General features: G+C 44.0%; 1 non-coding gene across 1 annotated transcript; it reads right to left on the reverse strand.

Moving 5' to 3' along the window:
* Positions 1 to 980: 980 nt before the first annotated feature.
* Positions 981 to 1,053, reverse strand: trnag-acc (transfer RNA glycine (anticodon ACC)). Its single transcript has one exon. It is a non-coding gene; the product is annotated as a tRNA-Gly (tRNA).
* Positions 1,054 to 5,966: the final 4,913 nt, after the last annotated feature.

A 5,966-nucleotide genomic window follows, 5' to 3' on the forward strand; every position in this document is an offset into this window, starting at 1 on the left:
AAGAATTTCAAAAGGTATTTGACAGCCTAAATATTTTGTTCACCATTGCCAAAGTATCAGACACACCTAATTACACGAAGGTTTTCAATGTGCCAATCGATGCCAGTGATGTGCATGTTTCTCTTCTACTGCCCCTCTAATTTCGACCAGCAAACCAGTTTCATTTGTATTCTGTGTTTATGGGGCTTAATGATCCGACTTGTGTATTTTTTGCAAAGCATAATTAAGTCTATTTGAGACAGCTAAGTTCTGTCGGTATTCTATATTATGTTCATTGTGATGCAATCCTTAGTTTTGTGAATAATTTTCTCTCTGTTTTAAAAACTGGAAGTCAACCTAGCTAAAGTATTCTAAGTAAATCTTACTATACAATCACCAAAACAAACAGCGACGTTACGCTCTGAATTTCCTGCATAAGAATGTTTTGAGTGGTCTGGCCTCGGCAAAACGGGAGTTATTTTTCTCAGAGCATAGCTGATTGCGAGGAGACATGATTGACGTCTCCGAAATAATGAGGAGCATGGAAGTACAGATTGAAGGAAATATTTGCTCTTGATCGATCGCCAGGGTTTGTAGATTTCAGACAAGACGCAGAAAGCTTTGAATAGATCTGTAGAAAAACTTTATCAGTCTGCAGGTGGTAGACGCTGGAACTCACTCTCTATAACGATTAGTTGGACATTTAACTCTTCATTCTTCTCTGATTCCATTGGCCAAAGAGTTTCAAAACAATGCTCAAAGCCGAGAATTCCCGCGAACAACAGTGATGCAATTGGCGGATTTGTAAAGTGAAAAGGTACCCATGACCAACGTGTGCGACAATTCGGCTTCCCTCCTGTGATGACGCTGGAACATTGACTCTTATGTTCTCGTGGACATTTAATGAAGGCATCCTCATTCCAGCAGATTAAGAACTCATACCGTTTATCGGCTGCAGAGAAATCAGTTTTTAAATGCATTATAAAGGTACACGTAGAGCTCGAGCCAGACAGGAATCGAACCTACAATCGCCTGATCGGTAGTCAGGCACGTTATCCATTGCGCCACTGGCCCAACGTGTAGGCTAATGCTTAAGAGCGGTGGTGTTAGCACGAACATGATTAAGAGCAGTGATGTTCACGAATTGAAAAAGCAATAAAGATAATCACTGTCACTGCTTCAGTCCAATCTTCATTACCTTTCAAAGCAGGTTTTCTTCCAAAAACAAACACGTATGCCCATAATTTCCGTCTCTGAAACATTTACAACAAGGTAAGGGACAGAGATGTTCATGGGGTACACTTTCTCATCAATCCCAGTCATTAATACACAGCCAAACGTCTCGCAAAAACACCACATCCTCATGGGCCAAAACAATGATTTCACACAATATCGTTTATTTTCAGCTTTATTCACACTAAAGATAGATAAACCAACAGTGACCTGATAAATTTAAAAAAACAAGATAAAACTGAATCAGGAATAGCGGCGGCTGACTGGGGTCTGTTTCTGGGAAGAAGACTCAGACTCTCTTTGGCTTAATTGGCGAGCCCAGAGACACTGTGTTTGGGTCCAGAGTCATATCATGACCAAACATGAAATCTCTAACTGGGCTATAGCACCTGGTGCTTCCCTCCTCTTTAGCCCTCACTCACCGACTATCGATTGGAGATGACAACATTTCGTTCCAATGATCACTCGCTGCAAGCATGCTCACCAACCATGTTAATCCTATGCAAGCCGCAGGACCCATACCAACTGTTGACGTATAGTGTCCAATAGCGAAGAAGAGGCGGTCCTACCATGACCAAGCTGGAGGCACTGGTCCTCCAACCAATCAGAGAAACTCATGGGCGCGCTGGGGGCACTGATCAATCATAGAATGCTGTTGAGCTAAACTAATCTAACCAGAACTTCCACATCCCAACGCTCAATCAAACTTCGCTTGAAAAATTCTTCCAGTTCAAAACACAATTGTTAATGATGACTCTGATCGCTTTCCCGCAGGTGAAAGTGAGGACTGCAGATGCTGGAGATCAGAGTCAGCATGAGAGTGGTGCTCAAAAAGCACAGCATGTCACGCTGCATCCGAGGAGCATGAAAATCGAAGGCTCAGGCAGGCACACTTCATCAGTAACATTTCACGCAGCCAATTTATGATCAATATTGCTACTATCCCTTATATTTCTTCATCCCCAGGTTTCAGGCACAGTGGTCTCACAGAACTTTGGTCTTTTGTTTTTCCAATCTATATTTATCTGATCGTTTTGGATTAGCATCATGAAGACTTCTTCTTACCTCATAAAAAAAGTCAGCAGAAAGTTCACCACAATTTTCTATGAACAATTAGATTTTATCTTTCCTGAATGGAACACATATTCCTTCACGTGGCACCACATTTTGTCTGGTATGACCGTTTGCTTTAAACGGTAATCCTGTCAGCACTGAATTAATTTACAAAACGTTTCTCATGGCAAACTGAAAGTGTGCATACCTTTTAAAGATGAGGAAATATGTCTGAATGAGTTGTAACTTGGACATGCTTACTGGTGACAGGAAGCAGTGGAAGGTATACATTCTTTTCCACTTTCACCAATATTCAATCCCACTGAACTCCACCACTTGCCAGCACAAAACAGGACATTTTCTGTCATGATCCTCTGGTCCAGTGTTCCTTGCATCCCAACAACTGCCCATACAGCACCATTCCATAAAATCACAGAAGTTGTGGCTTTACCACCTGGTAGGGCACCACCAAGTATTGCATGCAGCTCTGGTTACTGAATTTTGGAAAAATGTGAAAGCTCTGGAAAGGGTTCAAAGGAGGTTTAATAGGATGGTGGTGGTGTGGATCGAAGTTCTTACGAGCAAAATCTGAGGAGACTGAAGTTGTTTTCGTCGGAGAGAAGAAGGTGGACAGGTGACTTAATCAAGATTTATATGATTATCAGAAAGTGAGATAGAGTGGGGAGTGAGAGCCGCTTTCCTCAGACAGTGAAGGCCAACACGAGGAGCTATAGCATTAAATTGAATGCCGACTGATTTAGGACAGTTAACTGTGTTAATTTCTTTACCCAGAGAGTAGTATGGGCGTGAATCAGCCTGCCTGCAACACTCGTAGATTCGCTGAATATAAGGGTATTTCAATATGAATTGGACATATGTATGGATAATAATGTAACTTTGAAAGTTAGATGGGCATCACATTTCTTTCACAGGTCAGTGCAAGATCGAGGACAGAAGGGCCTGCACTGTGCTGTAACTTTCTAATGTCTAAGCGAGAAGACCTGCTGGGTTACCATATTTCTCCTCACTGTGTAACTATCCAGACACACCTTTCAGTGATTTATCAGCACTTCATTCAATTCAGGCAACTGGATAAGAAATAAGGTAGGTGAACTTGCAGCGTGGGTTTGTACCTGGGACTTCGATGTTGTGGCCATTACCGAGACGTGGGTAGAACTGGGGCAGGAATGGCTGTTGCAGGTTCCAGGGTTTAAATGTTTTAGTAGGGTCAGACATGGGGGTAAAAGAGGGGGAGGTGTGGCATTGCTTGTCAAGGATAGCATTACAGCGGTGGAAAGGACGATGGAGGAAGATTTGCCATATGAGGTAGTTTGGGCTGAGGTTAGAAATAGGAAAGGTGAGGTCACCCTGTTAGGTGTTTTCTACAGGCCTCCCAATAGTCCAAGAGAAGTAGAAGATAGTATTGCGAGGATGATTCAGGAGAAGAGTGAAAGTAGCAGGGTGGTTGTTATGGGGGACTTTAACTTCCCAGATATTGATTGGGAAAGCTATAGCTCGAGTTCGTTAGATGGGTTGGTGTTTGTCCAATGTGTGCAGGAGGGTTTCCTGACACAATATGTAGACAGGCCAACAAGAGGTGAGGCTATACTGGATTTGGTTCTAGGTAATGAACCAGGCCAGGTGTTAGACTTGGAGGTAGGTGAGCACTTCGGGGACAGTAACCACAACTCGGTGACTTTTACTTCAGTGATGGAGAGGGATAAGTGTGCACTGCAGGGCAAGAGCTATACCTGGGGGCAGGGAAATTATGATGCGGTGAGGCATGACATAGGATGCGTGGATGGGAAAAACTGGCTTCAGGAGAAGAACACTAATGATATGTGGAGATTGTTCAAGGAACACCTATTGAGTGTCCTTGATAAGTATGTACCAGTCAGGCAGGGAGTAAAGGGTCTTGTGAGGGAGCCGTGGTTCAATAGGGAATTGGAATCCCTTGTGAAAGGGAAGAGGTCGGCCTATGTAAGGATGAGGCGTGAAGGTTCAGTTGGGGCGATTGAGAGTTATAAGGTAGCCAGGAATGATCTGAAGAGAGAGCTAAGAGCTGCGAGAAGGGGACATGAAAAGTCCTTAGTTGGTAGGATTAGGGAAAACCCAAAGGCTTTCTATAGGTATGTCAGGAATAAAAGGATGACTAGGGTAGGTATCGGTCCAGTCAAGGATACTAGTGGGAAGTTGTGCGTGGAGGCGGAGTAGATTGGTGAGACACTAAATCAATACTTTTCGTCAGTATTCACTCAGGAACGGGACTCTGTTGATGGTGTGAATATTGAGTCACAAGTGATTAGAATGGATGGCCTTGAAGTATGTAGGGAGAAGGTTTTGGGAGTACTGGAAAGGACGAAAATAGATAAGTCTCCTGGGCCTGATGGCATTTACCCTAGGATCCCCTGGGAAGCTAGGGAGGAGATAGCAGAGCCATTGGCATGGATTTTTATGTCGTCATTGTCAACGGGAATAGTACCAGAAGACTGGAGGATAGCAAACGTGGTCCCCTTGTTCAAGAAGGGGAGTAGGGACAGCCCGAGTAACTATAGGCCAGTGAGTCTCACTCCTGTTGTGGGCAAAGTCTTCGAGAGAATTGTAAGGGATAAGATTTATGAACATCTGGATAGGAATAATGTGATCAAGGATAGTCAGCATGGTTTTGTGAAGGGCAGGTCGTGCCTCACAAACCTTACTGAGTTCTTTGAGAAGGTGATTAAGGAGGTGGATGAGGGTGAAGCAGTAGCTGTGGTATATATGGATTTTAGCAAGGCGTTCGATAAGGTACCCCATGGTTGGCTAATGCAAAAACTACGGAGGTATGGCATTGACGGTGCATTAGAGGTTTGGATTAGGAATTGGCTGGCTGGAAGGAGACAGAGGGTAGTAGTTGATGGACTAGTTTCATCTTGGAGTGCAGTTACTAGCGGTGTACCACAGGGATCTGTTTTGGGACAGTTGCTGTTTGTCATCTTTATAAATGATCTACAGCAGGGGCTTGAAAGCTGGGTGAGCAAGTTTGCGGATGACACAAAGGTCGGTGGAGTTGTGGACAGTGAAGAAGGATGTGGCAGGTTACAGCGGGATATAGATAGGTTGCAGAGCTGGGCAGAAAGGTGGCAGATGGAATTCAATGTAGCTAAGTGTGAAGTCATTCACTTTGGTAGGAGTAACAAGAAGATGGATTACTGGGCTAATGGTAGGCTACTTGGTAGTGTGGATGAGCAGAGGGATCTTGGTGTCCATGTACACAGATCTCTGAAAGTTGCCACCCAGTTAAATAGTGCTGTGAGGAAGGCATATGTTGTACTGGGCTTTATTGGTAGAGGAATTGAGTTCCGGAGTCCTGAGGTCATGTTGCAGTTGTATAAGACTCTGGTGCGGCCTCATCTGGAGTATTGTGTGCAGTTTTGGTTGCCATACTATAGGAAGGATGTGAAGGCATTGGAACGAGTGCAGAGGAGGTTTACCAGGATGTTGCCTGGCATGGTAGGAAGATCGTATGAGGAAAGGCTGAGGCACTTGGGGCTGTTCTCATTGGAGAAAAGAAGGTTTAGGGGAGATTTGATAGAGGTGTATAAGATGATTAGGGGTTTAGATAGGGTAGACACTGAGAACCTTTTACCGCTAATGGAGTCAGCTGTTACTAGGGGACACAGCTTTAAATTAAGGGGTGGTAGGTATAGGACAGATGTTAG

This window comes from Hemiscyllium ocellatum, unplaced genomic scaffold (genome assembly GCF_020745735.1).
Source record: "Hemiscyllium ocellatum isolate sHemOce1 unplaced genomic scaffold, sHemOce1.pat.X.cur. scaffold_257_pat_ctg1, whole genome shotgun sequence".
NCBI lineage: Eukaryota > Metazoa > Chordata > Chondrichthyes > Orectolobiformes > Hemiscylliidae > Hemiscyllium > Hemiscyllium ocellatum.